The following is a 26599-nucleotide window of genomic DNA, read 5'->3' on the forward strand; positions in this document are numbered from 1 at the left end:
CTGTATCTGTCAGGTGGCCTCTCCTCCCCTGCTCAAATCCTCTGGCATGATTCCAGATTGCCAGGGTAAAATGGAAGCCACCAGCTTAGTCTCATGGTTTGGTCCTTTGCAAGCCTTCTAAATGTGTCTGCGGCTCCCTGTCCCCATGGAAGAGTCCCTCTAGCATTTCCATGGGCCTTATTTCTTTTTTAATCTCCTTTTACCTCCTGTTCCTTCTATTTGAAGTATCTCCCACACCACTTCCCCACCAACCCCTTTCTCTGTCTCGTGAACTCCTCTGCACCCTGGGCTATCACCTGGAGATTTCTGCACTCAGAAGCCTCTCCTGGCCCCATGCCTCCTGGGGTGGGGTCCCTCCTCTGTTCTCTCATAAGCCCCAGGGCTGGTCCTGTCATTGCATGTGGCTCTCCGGGCTGTAACTGCTGATTTATTTTTCTTCCCCCTCAGTTTTCTCTGTGTTCCCCGTGCTATCTGTGTATCCCAGACACCCATCGCAATTGGTGACATGTAGAAGGTGACCAGTATCTGCTAAATACAGAAAGGAGAACAATGAAATAAACATAAGTGGGAGAAAGACAAGAAAGAGAGATAAGGCATGCTGATGATTAAGAAAGCAAAGGACTTTGTGCCATCTTGGGAAGGTTTTAAAATATGGGTTGTAGAATGTCACAGAGACAGGGTAACAGAATGCTGCCAGACCCCTCTCCTAGGGCTGCGTAGGAATGGTTAACCTCCGCCTGGCAATGAGGTAGATCTTCCTGGAATAACCCACTTGTCGTGGCCGTGGTCTCTTGCCCACACCCCGGATGCTGTATTTGCTTCCTCTATTTCTGCCTGCCCACTCACATGTGATTTGGCCTCTTTCTCATCAGGGAAGCTATTTTCTCTCACAACATATGCTTTTTTTTTTTTTTTTTTTCTACTCATCCTTCTGAAATGCTCACATCTCTCTTTGGCATTTGTCAAAATGGCGTCACCTCGAGACAGTTTTGCAAATTCACTTAACAGGCTTGCTGAGAGTTAAGAACTGCCCTTGCAATTTAGTGATCCAGCCACCAGGTGGCAGGACAGTGTTCAAACAGCCATTCGTGGGCTTTCCCTGAATTCCAATGGATGTGGTACAGGTTTCCACTCAATTCAAGAACCCCTTCTGTATCAACTTACATTCCCACCAACAGTGCAAGAGGGTTCCCTTTTCTCCACACCCTCTCCAGCATTTATTGTTTGTAGATTTTTTGATGATGGCCATTCTGACCCGTGTGAGGTGATACCACATTGCAGTTTTGATTTGTATTTCTCTAGTAATTAGTGATGTTGAGCATCTTTTTATGTGTTTATTTGTATGTCTTCTTTTTTTTTTAATTTTAGTTATTTATTTATTTTTTATTTATTTATTTTATTTTTGGCTGTGTTGGGTCTTCGTTTCTGTGCGAGGGCTTTCTCAAGTTGTGGCGAGCGGGGGCCACTCTTCATCATGGTGCGCGGGCCTCTCACTATTGCGGCCTCTCTTGTTGCGGAGCACAGGCTCCAGACGCGCAGGCTCAGTAGTTGTGGCTCACGGGCCCAGTTGCTCCGCGGCATGTGGAATCTTCCCAGACCAGGGCTCGAACCCGTGTCCCCTGCATTGGCAGGCAGATTCATAACCACTGCGCCACCAGGGAAGCCCCCTATTTGTATGTCTTCTTTGGAGAAATGTCTATTTAGGTCTTCTGCCCATTTTTGGATTGGGTTGTTTTTTTTGATATTGAGCTGTATGAGCTGCTTGTATATTTTGGAGATTAATCCTTTGTCAGTTGCTTTGCAAAACAGAAATAGAGACACAGACATAGAAAAAAAATGTATGGATACCAAGGGGGAAAGGGGTGGAGTGGGAGGAATAGGGAGACTGGGATTGACACGTATACATTATTGATACTATGTATAAAACAGACAACTGATGGGAACATACTGTGTAGCACAGGGAACTCTACCTAATACACTGAGGTAACCTAAATGGGAAGGAAGTCCAGAAGGGAGGGGATATCTGTATGTGTACGGCTGATTCATTTTGTTGTGCAGTGGAGGCTAACACAACACTGTAAAACAACCATACTCCAATAAAAGTTAATTAAAAAAAAAAAAGAACCCCATCTGCCATCCTTCCAGGATCAGCCTGAAGCCTCTGCTTGGGCACATTCAGGGACAGGAGATTATGTGGACAGTCCACTCTACATCCAGCTAAATCTCAGAAGTAGAGGCACTGTGTAACAAGTCAATACTATTTTCTGTGCAAATACTAGGGTCTGGCATTTTTGTAAAATCTGGTGATACAAAGCTGTGCTCTGCTCTTAAGAGCTCACATGACCTAGTAAGCTCTCCTTTTACAAAAGTGGAATTCTGATTGAAAAATCGCAGACTCCCGACTAGATTTCAACGCTGATGTGTCATTAATCCATATTCTTCAAGCCCCAAAGCATCTCTGTTCTACTCTCCTTTTCTTCTTGTACCCCAAAGGAGCCTGCCAGAAGAAATTAAAAGAAAAAAAAAAAGAGGCTATGGAGGCTCTGTTCCCTAAGATGTTTTCTTCTTTTTCTACCCATAAGGGAAAGATTCAAATGTCTCTCCACGTAGGTCCACTTGGTTTGCCTTAAGTTAATTCACTCACCAGCTGCTAAGACTGGTTCTGTCCTTGGGTGAAATCTGGCTGCTCACCCAGTCTTGTGAGCTGCAATTGGGCCTGGCCTCGTGAGAAGCCATGTGGCCTCCATAGCTGGCACCATCGCCGTCCCCAGAGTCAGCCCGGATTACATCAGCCTCCTCTGATGGCCAGAAGCAGATTTCACTCTTTTGCCTCTTTCAAATGTGTGCTGAATTCTTGCTGCCTTCTGATTTTGCTTTCTGTCTCAGGGACACATCTTCAGTTCCTAACTCATTTTCAGGCAGAGGTGCTGTGATGCTTTTGAACGGTGTGGTCTTACTTCTTCCTCTAAGCTCCAGGTCCCCACACTGACATCTGTTGGGGTTACAGTTCTGAGGAATGGCTGTCCAAAATTTTATCTTTCTGTTTTCAGGTCAGCCCACACATCTTGAGCAGAGAGTATGAACTGAATGATAGAATTTTTGGCAAACTTAGGAGCAGGATCCATCCTAGCAGATGCTTAGGAGAGCACCAAAAGCTCACCCAGGATGGCTTGTGTTCAAGAGGCTTATTAGCATTCCATGGGCTTGACCCTCTCTAGGTTGACAGGATGTGGAGGAGCCTTTTTGATAGAATTAATGAGACTGAAAAGACCTTCTTTTGATCTTTGATTTCATTAGATAGCACCATTCAGAAGTGCCTTGATTTGGGGGAAGGAAACTAGCACAAATCAAGCACCTGGCCATACCTATGTCAAGCACTCTAAGGTATGCCTATTTAATCCTCATGGTAACATTGTAAGTACCCTGTTATTATTCCTTTAAAAAAACATGAAACCTGAGACCTAAGAGTAAATAATTTTTAACCAATACTGCACAGAAAATAGAGATTCAAACCAAGATATAATTCTAGGTCTGTTTGGATTCAAACCTTGTTCTCCTAGAAAGCAGTATATTTCTTTTCTAAATTAACTTTGATTTCTGTTGGATGGAACAGAATGGATTATATAAATGAAACTTGCTTAATGTAGAACTTTGAAAAACATAATCAGAGTCCCCAAATCACCCTTTATCTGTTACTTAGTAATAGCCACTCTTAACATTTTGTTATATTTTCTTTCTCGGATGATTTCCCTAGATAAGTAGTTCATTAATTAGATAGATAGGTAGATAGATAGATAGAAGGATAGATAGATAGATGGACCATATGTTTAACCATTTTTCTTATAGAAATGTAGGGGTTTATTTTCTTCCACAAATAACAACTCTTAGATTACACTTGTAATTCTTCCTTCAGGAAATGCTGGCTAAAAGTATGTATGCATTTATGGTTCTATATACCGATGTCAAATTGAGTTCTAGAAACAAATTAACAGCAGTTCATAGCAGTGTGAGCACATCAATGTCATTGTATCTGAAGAGGCAACAATATAATAACTTCTGTGGTCTTTGCTCATTTTTTAAGGAGAAAATTCATCATACTATTTTACATTGCTGACAAGATCAAACAATTTTCAATTTTGATTATTTTGATCATTTTTCCAATATTTACTTTTCTGTGAATTACTTGTATTTTTCATTCATTCAAGGCTTAGATATTTCTATATTCAAAATTATAGACCTCTTTTCTCATTTAATGGCAAAAATCTACACTTCTCCCCTATAGATCTGTCTGTAATTTCTTCCTTCCCACTGCCAGAAACAAAAGAGCTAACTTTCCTTCCCCTTCATGGTCACCCTTGGAACCAGTGCTTTACTCCCTCATTTGGGGCAGACATTGGTAAAGTAGGAAATTCCTCCAAGTCCCAATCTGCAAATGAAAACTAATTGTAGCCAAAGCTTTTAACATTTTGACCTGTCATTTCACACCTACTCAATCTCCCTTCCTCTGTGAAGACCAAATTCAGAGTTTTCATTTATCTAGAAAATCTTGTGAGCAAATTTTGGTTTACTGATGAGTTTTTATTGCTGTTACTTCCTAGAGAAGCTGCAAAGATATTGTATATTTTGTATATTCTTCCCTTTTAGATACAGTGGTTAATTTTTAGGAGCTGTTTTAGGTAAATTTAGTAATTTAAATATTTAACCAGTTTTTGAGATTTATTTTGGGTCCTTCCAGTTGCTTAGAAGATGAGGCATTCTCTAGAACCATGTTGTGTCTTTTGAGGATTTTTCATAGTACAAAATATAACGTGTATGATGACTAGTAATCAATTCGTAAGCGTTCCTTGGATTAATTATTAAAATATCCTTTTTTCTTCTCCATCTGTCCAAATCCTAACCATTTTCTAAGCTCACGTCAAGCCCTCTCCCTGCCCTGACCAGGCTACACAGAAAGGTCTTGCTGTCCTCTGAATTTTTATTTTCCTGTTAAAGCTCCCTTGGCACAAAGCAAAAACCAGCCAAACGTCATTAAACTTTCCATGTGTTTGTTTGCATTTCGTCTTTTCAACTAGCTTCATTAAGTTTGCATCCATTCAATTCAATTTATTTGATGATTTATTAAGCTCATCCTAAAGAAAACTTTGCAGATTTATGTAACTTTACAAATTTGTAATACATGTGTTTGGAATATGATTTTATTCCTGTGAAAGAGGTGAGAGGTGAAGAAAGCATAGAGATTAGACTATAAAGTTGTGTGGTTGAGCTGGCTCACACTAGCCTGCAGGAATCTATTGCTGAATTTTCAGGAATTTTGTAAGTTGGCTGTTAAATGTGGCCATTACTAAAAATCAAATGTTCTACTATATATCTTTTCCCAAATTTGCATTCAGTGACATCATGTCAGTAGCTTGATATTGGCTGTGGCTGGAGTATTTATACCACAGAAATTGGCAAACACTATAAATAAAAGCTTGATTTATTGCTTTGTTGACTGCCTAGGCTTAAGAAAGTGATGGAGAAAATATAAGTGATGCCTATTAAATTTAAAAGTACGTTGTGCAGGTCATCACTACCTTGTGAAGAGCACAAAAGAATTGAAGAAATATTCTTCAGTATTTAAATATTGTTATCCAGTTAGGCAAAGAAGTCACTCACACCCTTGAACAATGAGTGAAATTCTGACATTCACAGTGAGGAAGCCGAAAGAGGTTTCAGTTTAATGAATACAATGTGTGTGAGAGTGAGAAATTGTTTAACAATAGATCAGGTAATAGACAATGATAATAAATTTAATGGGAAAAGAGCTATCAGAAAGGGATGCAACTCAAATTTCAAATCATGGTTGAATTGAAACCACAGATTGGCTATAGATATGAGTTGGCAAAAATTAATGAAAGCATTCTGTAAGAATTGGTTGCTTATGTAGAGTCTATAATAAAGAGTATTGTATATTTTATTACTATTTGTATATGATGTGCTACACATCTTTTATATGAGTAAAATTTATAATGAAATTATATATGATGTATATACATGTACCAGCGTTAGTATTTTTTGGGTGAGCCTTATTAAGCATTTATGTGTACACCATTGCATGTATTCATTGAGAGATGCAATCATAGTGAATTTTGAACCAGGGAATGGAGAGCTCTGGCTACGCTCCTGACATCATCTTCATACCCACTATGGAGATGCATCTTTTCCTAGTACCTCATGAAATACATGTAGCATAGGTCTTTTTTTTTTTTGGATGCCCCATTCAGAATGAGCTTTTCTCTCTTTTGCTTCTAAAATACCTAACCATGCTTTCATTTTCTTCTGAAAAACATACAAGTCAAATCTTCTTAAAAAAGAAACTGGAAAGAAGACAAGCTTCATAATTATCATGGGGAGCTCCCAAACAGCATCTTCCGATTTGCCCTACTATGTACAATTCTCCAGCTCGGGAATTCTCATACCTCCCATACTCTGTCTGGCAGCTCTCCTCCCCACTAGAAATCACATAGGGTGGAACTTCATTCCAGAACAAGAGATACCTAAGGAAGAACAATTCACAATTTGTTAATAAAAAAAAAAAAAAATCCCTCAGGACTCTCTACCTTTCACTCATACACCCATCATGCTGCCCACTTGCCATCCCAGTATGCTGATTACTTTATCCTGAGGAAAATGATTCTCTTCATCTGAAGCTCTTTTGCCTGTGTTTGGGGCATTTAATGTTGTTTTCTCTGTATTAAATCGTGGAGAGAGGAAGGTCTGCTGGGAAGACACAGTGCCGAGCTGCTGTGACATTCTCCATCACCCACATGGTCTCACCTTTAAACACAGCATCCCTGAGATGGTACCAATTGAGGAAGTCTTATCTGAATTACCCTCAATAAAATGCCTGATTCAGGTCTCCCCTCCCTTTCTCTACTCTCAAAACCTGATCCCTAACTTTCTTCTATAAACCTGAAAAGATACCCATTTTTAATTTCTAAAGTGTTTTCCACAGAGGGTAAAATAATTTGACTTAATGAATAAGGAATGTCTGCTGAAATGCATTTATCTGCATTTAGCATGTTTAAACACCAGGAAAGATCAAGAAATTCATTTTTGGGTACGTATGTGCAGATGAGATAATCAGGGTTTAATAAAAACCCGCTGTTATTAACTAATCAGTTCAGCTTGGTGACTATTGGTCTGTTATGGCAGGACAAGAATAATTAAGTGACACTTAAAGGTACGGGAAGAGTGTTAGTCAGAAATTGATGTGCCTACAGAATGCTCCAAATGGCCAGTGTTTAATGGTCCTCTCTATGTTACCATGGCAACTCACTTTGGTAACTCACATCTCTTCAGTGTAGATAAACAAGGGGCAGAGTGTTCTTAGGAAGGTGCAGCCCCCTTTAAGCAGATCTATAAGCATCGCAGATGAACAGAACTTTCAACATTCCGCCATGAATATTCATGAAGTAAGTTGTTTTTTGTTGCCTGCCTAGTCAGCAGTCACAAAACACATGGTGTGTGTTGGCAGCATCTTGCCTAGGTAGAGGGGCTATGGGCTGAGGCAATGGCAGGAACCAGGACCTGTGAGGCTGACTGACATTTCCATCTGCAGCGAAGGCTGGTAATTAACAGGAAGGAGTACGCCTGCAGCATCGCGCCATCTGCTAGGGAAACGGCTCAATAAGAAAGGAGCTGGAGAGCATCTCAGCGGTGGCGCGATCTGGTTCCGACATGAGGCCGGGCATCTGTTAGCTGAGGAGATAGACTATTAGGAAATTCGACTGGGAATGAACAACATGGAGAGAGCACTCTGACCTAGCCCATAAAAGCAACTCTTTAGAAATGGTGTCTTTTTATCTTACTTACCCACGTCTTCTGAAAATGGTTTGCTGAGGGACCATTACAGATCTGTTTGAAGTAACACAATGGTTGAAAATGCTGTTTTATTCCAACATGAAATTCTTGAAATCAGGATACAGCTGTCATCTTTTGACAATAGAGCTAATTTCAGAGCAAGGATATGAGGTTAAATTCCTTTTTTTTGTTGTTTCGATTGCGGGGCAGGGGGTGGGCAGACAAAATGATCGTTTAAATGCGATGCTATTCAAAATTGAGAAGGCAAAAAAACCCTGGGATGCCCTGGCAGAAAGTGAGCAGGTCAGAAATCACCCTGAAATTCTTGTAATGTCTTCAGGTTTCTGTCTTGCTTTTTCTATACTATGCTTGTTTCCCAGTGCAAATCTTCCTCATGGTGGAAAACCAAACTTTCAGACTTGGGGCACAGCCATACTTTACTAGTCTCAGGACCTTGGTTGAAGAGAGTATTAGTGTTTGGGGTACCAAATCTTGAAAGGGGAGTCAAGTTCATGATAGAGTTACTGTGTATGTAGAGCAATATGAATGAAAGAACACTTTCCAGCCCCATATTCTTAGGAGGTACATAAACTTCTTCTGCAGTGGAACTCATCTTTGAATGGGGACCAGCAGACAGGAAAGCTTGATCTTTCCATCAACTTATAGGTTAGTGCCACTTCTAAGAATATAAATATGTTATTAATTTTTCAACAATCAGGGAGAAACTATCGACTTGAACCATCTCAATCAGGTTGGAGGTTAGTATCCGTGAACACTGTTACATTGGCTGGGACTTCTGACTCGTTTACAAAGTCCAGCAGATGGCAGATGACTTGGATATACATATGCGTGTTACTGTTACTAAATCAGAGCCGTCGAATGATACTTACTGAGACCTCATGGTACCATATGGAATTGAAGAATATATAAACCTTGCAATTTAAATTCATCTGAGAAAGGTGGACAGAGGCTTCAGATTCAGAGCTTTTATTTTTCTCCCTCTCTCTTGTAAATGCTGATTATTTTGCTAATCCGTGGGAATGCTGGTGTCGGAAAGGGCCAGTGCAAAACAAATAGAAAAATCTCATCTTTGCTAGAAATGAGAAAAATAAAAGCAACATTAACTGTGAAAAAACCCAAATTTTATCTAGTTGTGTGCTGGTAAAAGTTTAATTGTGATCTCTCGGGTGGGGATAAAGAGGCCCTGATTTATAGCTTTTGCCAAATTTCATGGGGTAAATACTCCAACTTTGTCTGATTTCAAACTAGCCACACTGAGACTTGAGAATAGATGTACGCAATCAGCTCTTGGAAGCCAGTGGGGACCAGTTCCGACACACCACTGATTTTATCCCTATATGCCTAATATATAAAGTATTGGAAACACCAGCTTTCATTATGTTGGTGAAAGTGGTCCACTTTATTTAATACAGTCACTCTTTTCACATACTGAGAACATAATAACTTACATCTGTATAGTGCATTATAGCATGTAAAACCTGTTTGTAGTCATTAATTCACTTCATCTTCTTCACAGCCCTGTTACCTAGGCAGAAATTGAGGCTAAGTGGCATGCCAAAGGCCGTATCACTTAGAGAGTGGGAGGTGTGAGCTAAGTTTCAATATAAGAGTTTGCCTCGAGATAGATACCCTATTTTCCCTGGAAGAGACCAGCCTCTGGGTCAATACATTTCTTTGATTCTCCATTTCTGTTTTGTACTGTGTTACTTTGCTGCATTCTGGCCACTGATACCTCATCTCAACTGCAGCATTTGGAGTTGTGTTAGAATATTCATAGCAGAGCTGTGGCGCGAATTCAGTATTTCTCCTGGTTGAACTGGAACCTCAGAATGCAGTTCTCACTCTCACCCCCTTTCCTTGTCCAATCCATCAGCCTTGGGCTTCATTGAAAATCATCACTTCCAGAACCTGAATATCAGGCTGTATCCCAGGAGCTCATTCAGTATTACTTATGACTCGTAGGTTATACCAATAAAACAACTCAAAGAGACATTAAAATGAAATCTGAAGTATTGGAAAGTGTCTTGGCCACGTAGGAACCTGGGTAGTATCCCAACACTGCAGGTGTAAGAGACAAACCTCAAGGCTAGAACCCTCACTCAGTCATTCAATCATTTAACAGAGCAGCCAATATTATTGAATGGACTCCTATGCTGACAGTATTTTGCTACATAGAGTGGATGCAGGGATTAATGAAACAATCTCTGCTCTCAAAGATCTCACCCTAAATATTGTTCTTCCAGAGGAAATAGTTCTGGCTGTGACATCTGCAAATTCTCTAAGCAGTCATACTGCTTAAAGTCACATAATAAATCAATCAGACCATTGTTTCTCTGGGAAGAGTGCCTTACAGGTTACTTGTTGGAAAGTGCGTGGCTCAAATTCAACATGGAGAAGAGCCGCATAATTTGGAAGGTCTACATCATGACACAGGCTATTTGGTGAGATGAAGATTCAAGGTTAGAAAGAGCCTCATCAAATCCAGGGCTGCTGGACAGCTGAAATCAATTATACCATATCTTCCCCCCATCCCTGTGTATGAAGATAACTCTGACCAATGAGACATGAATTTAAATTATTTTGATGGTTGTATTGATGGCTTTTGTTGACCATTCAAACTCTCCCACATTTTCATGTTTATCACTTGAGCTTACTGGCAAACACCCCAGTGCTGATCTGGGAGGTGGGGAGTGGCATTCACTTAGTGATGGGAATTTCAGGTCCCTGAGCACAACACATAAAATGTAGAGCCCCTGGGGCTACGGTCTACAAAATGGATCCAGACCAGCTGGAAGTTCAACTATGCCAAATGGGAATTATACTTACAACACTAGCTTAGTGAACACAGCACTTTGAGTTATCAATACCTGGTCTACTGCACTATTGAAGTCAAAGGTGATTTCATCCTCTTCCGGGCAGAGCTGGAATTCTCACAGTTTTCTTCTCTCCAGGCCTTTCTCAACACCATAGATGTGAGCCTAAAACTAATCTTGGTGTTAGAATATATACTTCACTTTACCCTGGGACATCAGAATTATTTACTAATTCACCCAAAATTGACATAAGTGCCTATCCACGGCAACTTGTTGTAGACAACTGAACTAGAGCAAACACAAAGCAGACAAACCCTTTACACACACGCACACGTGCGCACACACACACACACTTTCCACACCATCAGATGTTGATAAATGTTATGAAGAAAATCAAAACAGACATGAAGAGTGCTTGTGTGGCGGGGGTGGGTTGCAGCTATTTTAGACAGAATGGTCACGAAGGGCCTCTCTGATAAGAGATATCTGACCCAAAAACTCTGTGAGATATATTGGCAACCAACTACTGAATATTAGGAGGAGGAGGTGTGACCCAGGAGGAAGGATTTAAAATGCTTATGCTTTGGAGTAGTTGCCTGGAGGGACCCGATTCCAGTGGATCACTGGAAAGATAACGAGCCACACCTAAAACTGTCTTTCTCAATATGTAGATGACAGCTGGTAAATTTCTGCCTAGATATATTCGGAAACAAACACAGGGAAAATGGCACAAGGGCTCAGAGACATCCCCACAATGCCACCTTAAGAGAACTGATGCTCTTGGGGAGATTGGTGTCTCATCCTTTGCATCTGTGGTCCCTGTTCTGTGACCCAGAATCATGAGTCCTTGCAGAGCAGGACTGCCCTCTTCTTTGGGTTTTTGCCTCTCCTCCCATACAGTGCCTGGTGGGCAGAAACCGTGTGGTTTCTCTTTAACAAGTTATGTCTAACTTATGCAGGACTTTTTCTTTATTAAATTTTCTTTCATTACTTTTTATTACAAGAGTGATATGTGTTCATTTTAGAATAATTTCAAATTTTAAATGAAGAAAATAAACCACCTCTTATTAAAAAAAACTGCTGTTAATATGTTTCAAATATTTGTATTTTACATATTTTAAATATTTCTGTATATTATATTTCAACTACTTGAAATGGATCATACTTTACATACAACTTAGAAATTTGTTTGACTTTTTTCACCAAATATTTTAAAATGTCTTTTTATATGGATAAATTATCTTCTACAATATCACTTTTTATGTCTGTATAGTGTTGTACTGTATAGTTGATCAAAATTTATTTAACAAGGCTTTTGTTGCTAAACATTATGGTTGCTTGGAAATTTTTCTTGTTATGACAAATGTTGTGTTGAACATAATTTTTGCTAAGTCTAAAGGCCATCCCCATGTTTTTTTATGATACGTTCCTAAAAGTAGATTTGATAGGTCAAAAGATTTTGACCTGGTAATATCTCCCAAGAAAAGTTGTATTCCTTCTGAAGTTGTTAATCCAACAAATGCTTATTAGTGGTGTTATATGGTCCTCTGTTCCCACAGTGAACAATGAGGGGACGTATCATCAGGGATTATTTGTATAATTTTTCAGCTTCACTAACACCCATTACCCCACACTTTTCTAATTAACAGTGCTGCACAGCTACTCCACAAGACTTCAGAAAGGTGAAACATTATATCGAGTATTTTTTATATCAATTGTATTGATTACTAAAATACTGCAATGTTGGAGGCTATCAACAAACCCACTTTCTAACAGTTGAGAGCCATTGTGTTTGGCCCTCTTTCTCTTCATCAACAATGTGCGTATTTTATTGGATGACTTTTAAAAATCTAGTCTTCAAGATCAAGCAATGGAATATATGTAAATGGATGTTGTGCCTCTCCATCCCCAAAACTGGAAAATTCTCCCTACACCTCCTTGTGATAGAATAGTTTCTTAGGATCCCTGACATGTGCTCCCTCCCAGTGGTGCCTACCTGGGGCCAAGGGATGGACATTGTTTCGATCTGTGATGGGGCTGATGCCCTAGTTGCCTCTTATGACTATGTTCCATGATTCTATGAAAATGAGGTCAGTTGTCAAGTGTAGGGCCAGGAATTCTGATGAGGTGTGCAATTGTGCTGGATGGTGGGCATGAGTCATCTTACATAAAAATTATTTCTTGCTCAGATCACAGTACAGCCTCTCACAATCAAGAAATCCAGAACATTCCTCAGAAATCTATCCTCCCTAGGCAGTGATAACCCATGAGTGACTGTACTTTGGAAAGGGGAGTCCTCAGAACAGTCACATTTAAACCATTGACCACATAACTTGTAAGAGGGAGTAAGAGAAAGCTTCATTGTCTGCTGGTAGTGAGTCAAACCCCTCACAGGGATAAATAATGAAATAGATGCCAGCATCCCTGAGAATATAACCAAATTACATCTTTGGAGGTCAATGGATTATAAAGCCCCAAAGCCTGGCTCCAAATGCTGTAAACATACAGCCTCTTCCTGCCCCACCCTTCTGGGGACTTTAGACAAAGTTGGCAAGGATGGGATATAATGGGGACCCATGGCACAGGCATTTTCAGAAGAGCTGAGAACTGTTCTTAGCACTGGACAGTCCTGAAGCAAAATGTGGCAAGGTCTCCGTTGTTTCCTAGGATTGGATTTCTAGTAGACAACACAAAATTTCACTCCCAATGATGTTTGCTGTGGATTGACAAATAGAGCTTTCTCTACAGCTGGTAGAATGGGCAAACCTGTTTCTCCCTGCCCCCTCTTCTCCCTTCCCCTCTCTCTCTCCTATATCTATTTTTCTGCCAGCAGGTTTCCTTCAGCATTCAATCAAGGGCAATATGTCCTCAATCAACATTTTTCATTTTTTATGCAACACTGTCCTTTAAAGCTTTTTGCAGCTGGTTGGCAACTGAATTGCTGCCAATATCCTCTGAGAGCTTCCCCCGTTGTGTGCACATCGGTCTCCTTCCCCGAGCTCTCCAAGCACCCTGGACGCAACTTGACTTGGAGTGCGTCTGAGTCTGCTTACCAGGCTGTGGCAGCACTCAAGGTTTACAGCTTCCAGGAGCCTGGCCATCGAGTGGCGAGGAGGAACAGAGGAGGCCAGCAGGCACAAGGGATGCAGTTGTGAAATGGGGAGTGTTTTGTACAGAAAAGAGAAATCTAGTGTTTAATTTGGGGAACGGTAAGTACGTCATTACAGTGACAGAAAAGCATTCTGGTGGCAGAAAGAGCTGGGCAGGGACTCAGGAGATCTTTGTGTTCTTGGCACTGCACTTACTCATTCTCAGTTCTTAAACAGTCAGTGGACTTATTGTGCAGTCGCTTAAAAAAAGGAATATATTGGACTAGTTCTCTCCAGTAGCACTTTCTATCTCAATATTCCAGAAGTTTCTTTCTCCTGCCAAGGACTCATGGTAACAGTATGAAGATTCCATGAAGTGGTTGCTTTCCAAGGTGTTTTGAGTGGACAGAGCCCTAAGTAATGAGCTGTGTAACTTGTGTGCCTGGGATGTGCTTCTTTGGGTACTCTAAATTTGAAGCACTCTTAAAGTCCTCTTTTTCTACTCAAAATTTGAGCAAGAGCTCCTCTGGGAAATCAGTGCAGATATGGACCAGTCCCAACACACCTGTGTGCTTTATCTGTGAAATGATTACTCTCCAGGAGGGCCCAAGAACCTTCCACCTATGTGCTTTGTAAGTGACTAATTCCATGTCCAGCAATCACACTGGACTCCAATACTTCAACCTGAACAACAGTCTGTGTGTGTGTCTGCATCACCATCTGGACATGTGGGGAGGAGGGAGGTACATCAGGATCAGAGATTCACAATGCACCACGGGTTCTCAGACCTGGTGAGACCCTCAGCTATACGTTTACCCATTGTGTGATCTTGGAAATTTTACATGTTCTCTCTAAGCCTCGCTAAACATTCAGTAAAACAGAAACTTTTATTTTTTTTCTATCTCAAAGACTTGCTGCAGAGATTTCGTAGAAGACTTCTATCTTTACTAGGATGTGTCAGAGGTGTCTCACACTTCATGTGGTCAATAATCTCTGCCCCAAACACAAAACTTGATCCTACCTCTCCCCTAATCCATATCCCTCCCTGTCCCAATGTTTGAAATTCTGCATCTCAGTAAACGGCACAAATGTCCAATTGGCCAAGCAAAACTATAAGAGAAACCAATTCTTTTTTTCCTCCATATCCAATCTATCAGTAAGGCCTATTTATTTAAAAATTTTTTTTCCTAATCCATCCACTCCTCCCTTTCTTCACTTCCACCACCTTGGTCCAAGTCACCATCATGTCTTTCTCAGATTAGTGGTATATGCTATTAGCTGGTCTTTCTGCTTCCATGTTTGACCCTCTACAATCCATCCTCCATATGCACACAAACTGATATTTTTAAACCCAAAATTATATTTTTCACACTCCTCCCATTTCAAACCTTCCGAAGCCTTCTTATTAGAATAAATTTTGAGCTCCTGACCATGGCTGAAAGAGTCTTCATAGACTCTGTCTGTCTCTCTGTACTCTGTATGATTCACTCTGTAATTTGCTCTGGATTCCAGCCAGTCTGGTGCATTGGTTTCCCTCATACACACCAAGCTCTGGCGATGCCATTGTTGGGTTTCTGCTCTTCCCTTAATTTACTCTCTCTGTCCTCAGACCTGCACATAGCTGATTCCCTTGTGTCATTCTGGTCACAGCTGAAATGTTAAAACTGCAGTCACTTACTAGCGGGCACATTACCATGCTTTATGTAAAGAGCCGTTACCGCCATCTGAAAATCTTATTCATGTATTTATTTCTTTATTTTTCCATCTCTCCTTCACTAAAATATGAGCTGCACTAGAACAGAAGTCTAAGTAACCCAGTGCCCTGAATTTTCACGTGTTGAAATAGAGTTAGATTAAAATTTTTGTTATGAAGGCTGGAATATGGAGGATTATTTTACACTCACACACAGTACAGTCTTTTACATGCATGTGTGAAAACAAAGGCTTAAGAGTAAGCTGGTTTTAGATTGAATCCGCCCCTGTTACTGCTGGCTGCGTAATCTTGGAAAAATTACTTAATCTCTAAATCTCAGTTTTCTCATTTGTAAAATGAAGATAAAATCAGTACCTTCTCCATAAAGTTCAGTAGGGATTTAATGATAAATGTGTGTATAACTTCTAGCAAAGTCCCTGGCACATTTTAAGTAGCTAAATTTCAGCTATTTCTACTTTTTCTTATTCTTCTTGCTCAATCAGTTCATTACTGAGTGTGGTGCTAAAAGAGCAGAATTTGGTGGAAGCTTCTGATATTTTTGTTATTTATTAAATATTTCTTTAAAAACCTCTGTGGTGCATTATGACACACAGATCTGAGAAGAAAAAAAAGCATAATCCAACTATGGCGTCAAAGTGACTAAGTATTACATCATTGATCTACCATTTTTGAAAAATCTGACCCTCATCTGTAAAATGAAGATAATGGGAACTATCAGACAGGGCTGGTGTATGAAATTAGTTTAATGCATTCAAAACTCGTGACCACTCATGAATGTTAATGCGATTCCTTCCTTCAATTTCGCTTTCAATCTACTTTCACAGATTTAAAATTCCTTTTAAGAAAAGGACCAATAACTTGAAGGTGCTGACAACTGATTGCATCCAAAGTCACTGATAATTTACTAAAACAATAATATTTAGAGAACCTTCTATGTCTTTTGTGCTGGTTGAGTAGGTAGGTCACCAGGTGGTACAAGACATGAAGTCCTCCATTTAAAGGACCATCAGGTCAAGTCTGATTACATCCGGGAATTTAAAGATGTGTTAAACTTGTCAACTAGAAATGTTTCAGAAAACTGTAAGTTTCATGTCAGCTTTTTATTTTCTTCTGACCTTGCACCTTGCTTTGTAGCTAGGTTGAAATAATCTAAACTCGTTGTTGATGGAAATAACACTGAATTAAGGGCCAAAAGGTCCTGCTTACTAGCTGTGAGAACTGGAACATATGAAAAATTCTCTGATTAGCAGCTTCTCCATTCATAAATGGGGCAAGTAATATCAATTCTGCTTTCTTCCAGAGTTTTAATGAAGATCAATTGTCCAACACTTTAAAAAGTTTGTAAAAGAGATTTTTAAATGGTAGAAACTAAGTAATAATGTTAAAAATTAGATTTATCTATTTACAGTCAGAGAGTAAACTTAAGACATGGAGAGCTGTATGAAGCATAATTTTCATTCATCATAAGGCCAAACTTCATGACAAAGTTAGCTGTTTAACAATAAAATCAGCAACAGTGAGTTCTCTGTCATTGAAGTAGAAAATAGAATTTACATAACTATTTTAAAGACAGTTGGATTGATCTTTCTATGTACCTTTAAACCATGCAAGGGTCTATTAAATAATGTGTGTATTATAATAGCAACGTAAACACATTATAAAGTTTAGAAATTAGATACAAAGATAAGAACTATTAATGGCAATCTAAATAGAGGTATATGCCAAACTTGATCTTGTGAAAATGCCATTATCTCCAAATTGATTGGTAGAGTCAATGCAATTCCAGTCAAGATCTCAACAAGTTTTCATGACACTTGCTAACATGATTCTAAATTTTATATGGAAGAGTGAAGAAGGGTCAAGCACAGAAGATATTCCAAGATGGTTTAACAGGTTCTAACTGGATTTACCCTCTCTTTGTAAATAACTGTAACACTGGACAAACTATATAAAGCAAACTAAAAAACTTTGTTTCCAAGCACTAAATAAAAGGGTCAGAATGGTGAGCTCCACATCCATCAAGTTCCCTGACTGGGACCCTTCCCCTGTGAAGTTATGGGCATGCGGAGACCGCAGGGAGAGGTGATCTGGTCAAGCTGAAGAGGAAGAGATTGGAGTTCCAGGATGCTCAAGGAGGGAGCTGTGTATGGTTTTGGAAGTGGGGACAGAATTCTGCATGCAGATTCACCTCAAGTCCTGATAAAGGGTGGCCTGGGCATGTGAAGGCAAAGCATGACAAGGCCTGGAAGAAATCGGCTGCTCTCAGGCTGATAGTTAATGAGGTATACCAGATGTCATAATGTACAGGAAGTTTTAGAGTTCTTGCCTACGCAGACTGGATACAATTGCTGGACATCTCAAGCATTCAGTGAACACCCCAATTAAAGCCATTTCTTAAGAGGAAGGTCTATATTCTAAGGAAAGAGCCATACCTCAAAAATATAGATCATAACCAAAATAGGCTACCCTAAAAAAGGATAAAACCATACTTATTATGATTCGAGGAAATTTTTGCTGGAGGACAGAAAACAGAGCAAAATTAAACAAAACAAAACAAATTCTCAACTTCCTGGGAAGAAATACAACATAATCCAGCTTGCTGACAACATATCATCTATAAAATTTACAACAAAATAGGTAAAGAGAAATACTAGATGTGCCAAAAAGGAGTAAAATTAAGTCTATATTAAAGAAAGAAAGCAATCAATAGAAACTGACGCTGAGATTAAACTTTAAGATGTCATCATAAGAATCTAGAACAAGAAGAACAATGTAATCCACCCCACAAAAGCAGAAAATAATAGAGAGGAAAACAGTGAAATAAAAATTGGACAATGCTTAAAAATCAATAAAACCTAAAGTTGTTTCTTTATAAAAAACAAAACAATAAAATGGATAAATGTCTAACTAGACCTCTAACCAAGAAAAAGATAGGATACACAAATTATCCATATCAGGACTGAAATATGGAATATCACTATAGGCCCTACCATCACTTAAAAATAAGATAATGTTTGTTATAATTTCTGCCAATAAATTTAAAAAATTGATGAAATGGACAAATTCTTTGAAAGTCCCAAATTATCATGGCTGAAAAAAAATAAGATATGGAAACTCTGAATAACTCTATTTTTCTTCAAGAAAATGAATTTGCCATTAAACCTCTCCTCCAAAAACAACAACTACAACAACAACAGTAAAAACTCTAGGTCCCAATAGGTTACTGGGGAAGTCTGTCAAATATTTAAAGAAATAGTAAAAAGTCCACACAGACTCTTGCAGTAAATAAAGGAGGATGGAACATTTGTCATCTCATTTTATAAGGTCAGATTATTCTAAATATCCAAACAAAACAAAGACTGTAATGGAGCCTGACTCCAATTTTTGAAGTTTGACTGTTGATGACATCTCACTCTTCCCTTTTCTCCTTGTGCCCTGCATCTTGACAAGCTGATAAGAAAAGCTGGGTGTTCTCTACTTTGGCACTAATGTGAAATTCAAACCACTAACGCCCCTTCCCATGCGCAAGAACTCTCACCCCAGTCTCACTCCCTAACTACAATAAAAACTCAAACCAGTCTCCTTTCCACACTCCTTCTCAAGCCATTTCAGACCTGCATTAGAGATCTTCCCAGCTCTCCTCAGAGAACTCAATTATGTAAGGAATAAGTCTTTCATGCCTTCTTGGTGTATTTGTGAATGTGTGTGTTTGAGTGTGTATAACCATCAGTCTCAACATCCAAACCAAACTTTGGCTGAGGGGTTCATATGCTTCTGTAGGTGACCATAAAAACTGCATTATAAAACAAAATCTACAGACCAATAACTTTCATAGATATAGATATGACACCTCAATAAAATATTAGCAAATAAAATCTAGCAAAAAAATATAATGTATAATGGCTAAGTGAGGTTTATCTCAGGAATGCAAGATTGGTTTAACATTTAAAAATCAATCAATGCAATTTGTCATATTAACAGAATAAATAGACAAAAACACATATGATTAACTCAATAAATGTTAAAAATGTATTTGACAAAATCCAACATTAATTCATCATAAAAACTCTCAAATGACTAAGAATAAAAGAAAACTTTATAAAATTAATTGGAGCTTCTAAAAATATATTTAAAAAATATAGCTAGCATCATTCTTAATAGTGAAAGACTGGGTATTTTTTCCCCTAAGATCAAGAAGATAACAGTGTTTTTTACTCTCCGCACTTCTATTTGATATTGTACTGGAAATTAGAAAAGGAAAAGTAAAACAATTTTTATTTGTAGTTAACATAATCATCTATGTAAAACAAACAAACAGCAACAAACCCCTCTGAGTTAATTTGCCAAATTATGCAAAATCTACAAAAAAACAAAAACAAAAAAAACCCTACTAGACCTAGTAAATGAGTTAGTGAGATTATACAAGATAAAGACACTATACAAAAATCAGTTGTCATTGTATATCCTAGCAACATACAATTAGAAATGGAATTTTTAAAAAGCAATACCATTTACAATAGAATAAAAATATGAAAAACTTAGGGACAAATTTTAAAAATAAGTGCAAGTTATACTTAAAATCTATTAAATATAACTGAAGAAATTAAATATATATTAAATAAATAGATATATTCATGTATTTAAAACCTCAGTACTGCTGATGTCAATTCTCCTTACATCTTCAATCAAAATCCCAGAAGAATTGTCTTTTTAGACTTTAAAAATTAAATTCTAAAATATTTGTGAAAAATTATATGTCAATGTACTGATGTCAATTTGACCAATGTATCAATCAGAGAGTCCATTAAGAGGCTTATACATTTACGGAAATTTATATATGAAAGAGGTGGTGTCTGAGATCATTGGGGAAGAAGAATTTGGTCAATACATTAAATTGTAAAAAAGAGATGAAATTGAATATCTTCACACAATAAACAAAATTTAATTTCAGAGGTATGAAATGCTATTTTCACTAATAGAGAAAAATTCTTTTAATTATTAGTAAAATGTGTAGGTTAGTACTATTTAGACATCCTGGTCTGAAACAAAGCAAAATAGGTTGCTTATTAAACAAAGATTAATTAAGTCAACAATACTAAAATTAACTTTGTTTATCAATACATTGCCTTAAAGTAGTAAAAAGTCATTGTCAACTGCAAGAAGAAATTCATAAAGCACAAAACCATTAAAATATCAATATCAACAACATAAAAGGAACTAACTCTTAAAAATCAGTAAGGAAGGTACAGATAACTTTTGAAAATAGAAAAATGTACAAAAAAAAAAGATGAACAGACATTCCTTAAAGGAAAATAAAGGTGGCCAATATCATTCATTACCAAAGAAATGTAAATTAAAACCAAACTGGAATCCCCTACCATGTCTGTTATATTAGAAAAAAAAAAAAAGCTCACATTGAATGGAGATTGGAACAACCATTTGAGAAGACAGTCAGGTATGATCATGTAAAGTTAAATATTCCTTAGCCTATGTTCCAGCAATTCTAGACATATACTGAGGAAAAGCTTTTGTCTGTGAACCACGGAAGACATGTGCAGGAATGTGCTTTAAGTACTCTTCACAATAGCGCCAATCTGGAGAGAAGTCATGAACCTGGAGGGCAATGCCTGAGTGAACTCTGGTACCTTCACACCGTGGAATATAATCAGCCCTTATGGATGAACCTAAGCAAAATAATATTAAGTGCAAAAAGAGGTTTCAAAAGATTACATTCATCATTAAATTAAAAACAACTACGATTTTTAAAACCACATAGGGTAGTAGTATTTAGAGAACTATAGAATTACATAAAAAGAAAGAAAAACAAAGGATCACCCTGGGGCAGAGCAAGAGTGATGAAGGCAAAGAGGTAGGAGGGGCACAATGTTTAAATGTAGACTATTGTTTAGTTATCGGAGTATTGGGTGTGTTTTATCTTATTCAAACAAACTAAACAAACAGAGAAGAGCAATGCATAAACAAATGCTGGTGTTATAAACCAATGAATACAGTTAATGAATTCTGTGCCTTTACTTACAAGAAAAATATTTAAATGAATAAATATTTAAATTAATTAACTAATTAATTAATTTTAAAAAGGGAAAGACCATTTAAGGAAACAGTTCACTCCTCTAATAGGTCAATAGAACTATAAGCATATTCTTTTATTTCTTTCCAGAATTTTTACCGACATGAATTTTTTTTTTTTGCTCTAAATTATACTATATTTGAAAATTTATATACTGTCTTCATTTAATGTCATGTCAGAAAATTATAGTTTGTTCTTATTTTGTTCCATTATTTTCAATGTTTCTGTGGTAGAAAGTAGATTAGAAAGGTTTCAATTCACATGTACCTGCAGGACTCTTTTTGCCAAACGTTGCTCTAAAGTCTTGCAGAGAGCTCTGTGAAAGCCCAGATTGATCAGGTTAAGTGAATTCTGTCTTGAATCTTGTTGATTCTCTCTCCTTTTTCTTACTTGTGATTAATGTGTTTTGTATATCATCAAAGGGATCAGTCTGTTGGGGATTTGCACCTGCATTTTGTCCTGCAGGAAGAAACTTGTTCCATTCAGTTTCTGGCTCTCATATCACCCATTTGGTTCCTATAAAATATTTCTAACATCGAACCCTATTAATTGCTTATCCTCTTTGCCGCTCTTGACTGGAAGCCCCATGAGGGTAGATTAACGTGGCTTGCCCTCTTGTCTTTGCTCTCAAAACTTTTTACAAGAGCTAAGAAGTTAAAATTCACAAGAAAAACCATGTTTTGTTTTGTTTTTTAAGTTGGATTGCACAGCAGTATTTCTTTTTTAAGCTTTTATTTGTGTAGAGATTTTTAAAACCACATTTAGAATACAATTCATCTGTGTATAGCTGGCAGGTTCTGAATTGGGGGTTAATTTTCATTGCCAAAAAAAAAAAGCTTTTAGAAAACATTGAAGTTTTTCTTGCATTTATTTTTATAGGACCAAGATCGTATTTTTCCTTGTCTTTGAATAGGTAAAGGGCCATTTTCATTCTTCAGAGACCTAAGCAAATTAATTACAGTGAGTAATTATGTCTGTTCACCATCTATGTGGCTCTGATCTTTATCACATTTTTCTCTCCTCTTTGACCACACATATTCCTAACCTTGCCTGCGTCTTAGCAGTATCCTTTCAGCAGAGATTATATGAATTCCGCTGTTTGGATTGCATTATTCTCTCTGATATAAGTGCTTTATTGATTTCTCTCAGAGCCTATCTATTTGCTCAGATCTTAGGTAGAAGTCATCAGGTTCAAATCTAGATTTGATTCCAAAGGCTATGTTTATTCTACAAAAATCTCCACTGAGGAAATAAGTTTTCTGGTTCGCTGCTATATCACTGATAACTTACACAGCGGGATATACTAACAATATCTGATCAAGTGAGGATTAAGAAAATCTTTCCTGCTCATCCCTTAGAGGGGAGAAGGCCGTGCTTGAGGGTGGGCTCAGCCCCTTGAAGAGGAACTTCGGTGCTTGATCTCATCAGGATCTCCATTAGGTGAAGATTTCAGATTTGTGGTTACTATGCTGTACCCATGAAAGACTGGGATTCCATCCGTGACCTACATTTCAATGTTTTGGTTTTCTTGGCAAATACATCTGACTAGCAATGGTAACTTGCCTGTTTTCTTCCTTGGTAGATGTCTCTGAGAGCTGCCATTTGAGGACTCTTATTGAGTTCTGCACTTAAGATTTCAAATCTAAAAGTCACAAGCTCATTATAGACATATTTATTCCCTACAAGTGTTTTTTTGGACCTAAACAGATGGTTTGGACACCACCCAGGCTAGTTTTGTCCAATCTTTTTTATAACGAAACAATATTTTATTATCTTGATGAAATTGTAAAGCACAACAAATAATGTAAATGCTATTTACTGGCACTTAGAAAATTTCCATTTGAAAAAGTCACCAGAATTAATCCCTTCTAAACATGTGACTATCAACCATGTTTTTGTCTCAGTAAATATGAATCACTTGCTGAAATATATCAAAGTTAATGGAATAGACCTTTCTATTCACTGATGACATCATTGATATTATTCATTTAATCACTTAGTCTATAAATAATTATTGAATGCCCATTATATAAAAGGCACTGAATTAGACACATTGGGAGGGACACAAATATAATTTACAAAATAGTTCTTCCATCAAAGATTACAAAATGGGGTAGAAAAGAGAAGACATATTCACACATGGCAATGGCACAAAGAGGAAAGCACATCTACACCTTCAGAGAGTGTGAAGAAACTGGTGTCCTAGTACAGAGAGAAAGTGATAAAATCACTACCAAGATCTGGACCTCTATCAAGACATAAACACAAACATCACTTACATGTGGAATCTAAAATACAACACAAATGGACCTATCTACAAAACAGAAGCAGACTTACAGACATAGAGAACAGACTTGTGGTTGCCAAGGGGGATGGAGTGGGGGAGGGATGGATTAGGAGTTTGGGGTTAGCAGATGCAAACTATTACATATAGAATGGATAAACAAGGTCCTACTGTACAGTGCATGGAACTATATTCAATAACCTGAGATAAAACATAATAGAAAAGAATATAAAAAGACTGTATATATATGTATAACTTAATCACTTTGCTGTACAGCAGAAATTAATACAACATTGTAAATCAACTATATTTCAGTAAAAAATTAAATTAAATTAAATTAAAAAGTCACAACAGCTGTTAATCCCTACAAGCATTCAAAGAGTTCTTAGATCCCACTTTGAATATACCATATCATCAAAGGTTAATATTAATGAAAAGATGTAAATAAGGGGATGTAGACAATACAAGGCATCTATTCAAACATTTAACATTTTTCCCCCTCCCAAATGTTACAGTTCAACTCAATTCCAAGTTGTAGTATAATACTATTTCCGAGGTATTCAAAAGCGTACAATGTACAACTCAGGATAGTACAAAATGCTATGAATAGTTTCCTCTCCTTAGTTAGATTCAATATGAGGTTTTCAGGAGTGTGTTGATTGTTTTTTCAAAGAAAAGAGCCCTGTAGGTAACCATGATGATGTGGGTCTCCCACCATTGACCATCAGGGGTGTCTGCTGCTACATCAGGAGAACACAGCACCCTGAGGAATGAGAGTGAAATCAGCACACACCCCATTTAAAGTAAACACAATTCTGAAATTGTTCTACTCTTTAAAATGCTAAGAAGCAACTGACTGAATGATTTTGAGAAAGTTGCCTTGGTAAATGTCACACATCACCCTCTCCCTACATGGATCTTGATAAGGTTGCCATCCCATGGTCCATGTGCCTGGATGCCATCCTGTGGCCCACGTGTCTGATGCCTTCAGTCCTCCACTTGCTTCACATCTCTAACCCCTGCATCAACACCGCCCTCTACTAGCTATTTTCTTAGTTTGTGGAGACAATCTGTTTGAAAATATGCAGTTTCAGCTGCCATCCAGTCCGTGAATGGAGTCACATTCATTAGATCTCCCCAGGCCCTATTATTATTTTCTGATGTGTCTTTGGACATGTGCATTATGGGAAAGATTTTTCTCTTTTCCTTTTCAAGAAAGACTTCCCTGAAAACAAAACAAAACAAAACAAAAAAATCAGAAAAGGACAAAGCCTTAATTTCTCTGCAGGCCCATTTCCTTATTTCCTGTCTGCTGTATTTTCATTTAAAGTATTTGTGAACCTGGGGTAATATTTATTTTTATGATGAATACAGCTTGCAGGTAAAAATAAAAGGACAGTATTCAAATTCTGTACTGTTTCTTAGATCTACATTCTTTTTCGAGGAATAAAATATAATTGAAAAAGATTTTTTACAAGTCATCATTAATATTGTTAGTTCAGCCACTTACTGCCTTCTTATGATATACATCTCATTTATTTTTGAAGATCGCTGATAGATTGTAAAAATTCATTCCGAAATGTAAACCTTAAAAAGCTAGAATTAAGATGTCATCAACCCATGAAGTGTGCTGCTTTGTGAACAGAGAAAGACATGGATGTTTTTATGACACATTTTCCTTCTTTAAACAAAGTAAAAAGGGAAAAGACAGATTAGCAGAATGGTTTGATTTTAAGAACTATCTTTTCTAAGAAAAACCTCTTAGTTCTATGAAATTGGCAGATTTTTGTGGCTGTTAAGAAAAAAAAAAAAAAAAAACTAATAAGAGTATGTCAGGAGCCCAATTTATCTTCCAAGCATGTGAACATCAATCTACTCCTGAGCAAATGCCCTTGACGAAACTGTATTAGTCCAAGGGCATTAATGGTAAGAGAGACATGACTTGACCGCCATATTTCTCAGTATTTTCTTCTAATGCTACAGCAATGGTAGATACTAACACACAATTAAGCACTTGATTATACACTCAGCATTTTCTTCTAGCTTTTTACAGAATGTCATTTTTTTCCCTTTCTTTTTTAAGGAGCTTATTTATAAAGTCCTTAGTTGGAGCTGTGGCTGATATTTGACCCTGCTCTTAGCATGGAGGACAGTAGCAGGCACATGTAAATCCTCAGGCTTTCTCAACATATATGTTTCCAAATAGCACTATGTGTTGGAGATGCCCAAGGCTACTCTCAGGTTGGATGATTTGCCAGAAAGACTCACAGAACTCAGAAAAGATGTTATTCTCATAGTTATGGTCTATTACAGTGAAAGAATACAGATTAACATGAGCAAAGGAAAAGGATACATATGGCGGAGTCTAGGAGAACACAGGCACAAGTTTCCATTTATACTCTTCCAGTGGAGTTGCATGGATGGCATTTAATTCTTCCAACTACAATGTGTGACAACACAAGTGAAGTGTGGCCGACCAGGGAAGCTTACCCAAGCCTTGCTGCCTAAGGTTTTTATTGGGGTCAGCCATGTAGGTATGCAGTGCTATATAACTAACTTCAGTTACTCAGACCCCAGCCCCTCAGATGTCAAACTGACACAACATGGCCCAAAACCTCAGGCATGCAAGAATTGTCTTCCACCACAAATCCCTCTGTTAGCATAAACTACCTGGCATGGCCCCAAATCTCAGGTATACAAAGACACTCTTAGCAGGCAGGATATTCCAAGGGCTGGGAGCTATCTCCC

Source organism: Balaenoptera borealis, assembly GCF_965194805.1.
Source record: "Balaenoptera borealis genome assembly, chromosome: 15".
NCBI lineage: Eukaryota > Metazoa > Chordata > Mammalia > Artiodactyla > Balaenopteridae > Balaenoptera > Balaenoptera borealis.